We start from the raw sequence: 2,086 nt of genomic DNA on the forward strand, positions 1-2,086 counted from the left end.
CAAGGGGGTCTAAGGGCTTCTCTGCAGTGCTTTGGGAATTAAACGCAGCCAATGGGCGTGAGGTGCCCACCCATGGCTGGGCACGTGGTAGTGCTACGTAAATGGTGTGTGCAAAGGTGTATTTGGAGCATGTTCTTAACAGACAACAGGCCGACTGCTTTTGTTTTGGGCAATGTCAGTATGAAAGATTCAAGTTTCCACAGTTCCCGACTCACAGACCCAGACCTGCTGGAAGGCAGGCCGCAGGACAGGAATGAGAAAGAAGGTGCCCAGGGGTCATAGATCGTGGGAGGGAGGGCTCTCCCTGGACACACAAGGGCTCTTTCTCCTCCATCAAGGTCAATGGCTGCAGCCATGATCTCAAAGCAGAAGAATGAAATGACAAGAAGTGGACTCTGATCGCACGGCCAGGGTGGCGTCTGAAACACAGGAAATGCCCTTTCTACCTGGCCTGGGAACAGGGTCCCTGGGTAAAGGTGTCAACACCCGTCAGCTGCCAGATTGAATGGGGGAGGAGAGCTAGGGGCAACTTACCTTCCCCTGGGTCTTGGGGCCTTTCCCTTGCAGGGCGTGTTTATTCCCGGAGAGGAAGGATGTAGCTGCTAAGGCAGGGCTCAGCTCTCAGTGCTGCGGGGTCTGAGCCCAGAGATGACCCTTGGGATCTGGGAGGTGCCGAGGCCTCCGGGAACTCCCAGAGGCCCTGCCTCACAGCCTGGCTCAGCTCTCCCTGGCCTGTCGGAAGTAACGGGTGGGTTCCAAGCCACGCAACCCAGGGCTCTGACCCTCAGGGACTGGGGTGGCGGCACAACGCTTTTAAAGTGACTCGCTGAAGCTCTGGCTGCCATCAGACTTTGCACTTAGTAAGTCCATGTGTTTGCAAGAACTTCCGCAAAATGGTCTGAAGAACTTTTCAAGTTTCCATTGGATCAACCAGCCATGAAGGAGGGTTTTCTCGGCATATGAATGGCAGTCTTGCTTCTGTGTTTCCACGAGAGAAAGCAGCTAATGTGCACCCCTGGATTAGTACGTGACTAATCCCCGTACACATGGCCTCTGGTCTATGCACAGCTTTAGAGTTGGGCTGCGTTGCTCTCTTCCTCTTCTGCAACCTTTCCGGCTTCAGTGGTTGGCAGAGATGTGTGATTTGAATTCGCGGAGGCCACTGCAGAGACGGAGAACTGGGGAGCGCCTCACTTGGCCAGCTGGGGATGCTTCGAATCATAAACGGAGGAGGCAGGTGAGAAACAGGCCCCAGTGTGGCTGCCAGGCTACTTTCACCTGTGGTTTCCTGTCCTTGCTCAGCGGCCTCACTGAGGGCTAGAGCCTGTAGGTGCTGAGGGGCGTGACTACGGCAGGCTGTCCATCTGGCTGAGGGCAAGGAACTAGTCCTGCTGGGCAAGCCCTGGGTCCGGGGGGCCTGGGTCAGCGCTGGCAGGAGAGCTCCTGCTGCAGCTCCTCTCGCCCTGAGGCCTCCGATCTTGGTAGTGGGCTCCCTGCCTGAGACTCTAACTGCGGGCCATTCCCAGTGCGAGGCTGTGAGCCGCCAGCTTCCTTTTCCCACTGAGGGCAGGGTTCCAGTCCCTGGCGTGACCTGCTTCACCCCGGATGGGTGCCTGAGCCCTGACTCAGCACTGTGCCTCTGGGGAAGACCCCTGCTTACTCACTGCTTCCCTGTGCCCACCTCTCAAGATCCAGCCTGTGTGCCCAAGCACAGGGATCACACTGTCCCGAAGGTGGCAGCTGCCACCTTCCCTCCTCACCTGCCTCAGGACCTAGAGGCTCCAGCCCGAGGGGGCCAGGACCTGAGATCCAAACACAAGTCTCTTTGCTCTGCCTTAACTCTCCACCTCACTGCAGCTTTGCTCTTACTGCTGGGGAGGGCAGGAGAATGAATGCTTCTGTGTTCACAGGCCAGTTGAGAACTGCGAAAATTGTAGGTGAGGCCTGGCCCCTGTGGCTCAGCTGGTTGGAGTGTTGTCCTGTAAACCAGAAGGTCATGGGTTCGATTCTGGTCAGGGCACAAGCCTGGGTTGCAGGTTTGGTCCCCAGTTGGGGTGTATGCAAGAGACAAGCAATTGATGTTTCT

The sequence above is a fragment of the Sturnira hondurensis genome, unplaced genomic scaffold (genome assembly GCF_014824575.4).
Source record: "Sturnira hondurensis isolate 20B ecotype Veracruz unplaced genomic scaffold, ASM1482457v3 Scaffold0024152, whole genome shotgun sequence".
NCBI classification, from domain to species: domain Eukaryota; kingdom Metazoa; phylum Chordata; class Mammalia; order Chiroptera; family Phyllostomidae; genus Sturnira; species Sturnira hondurensis.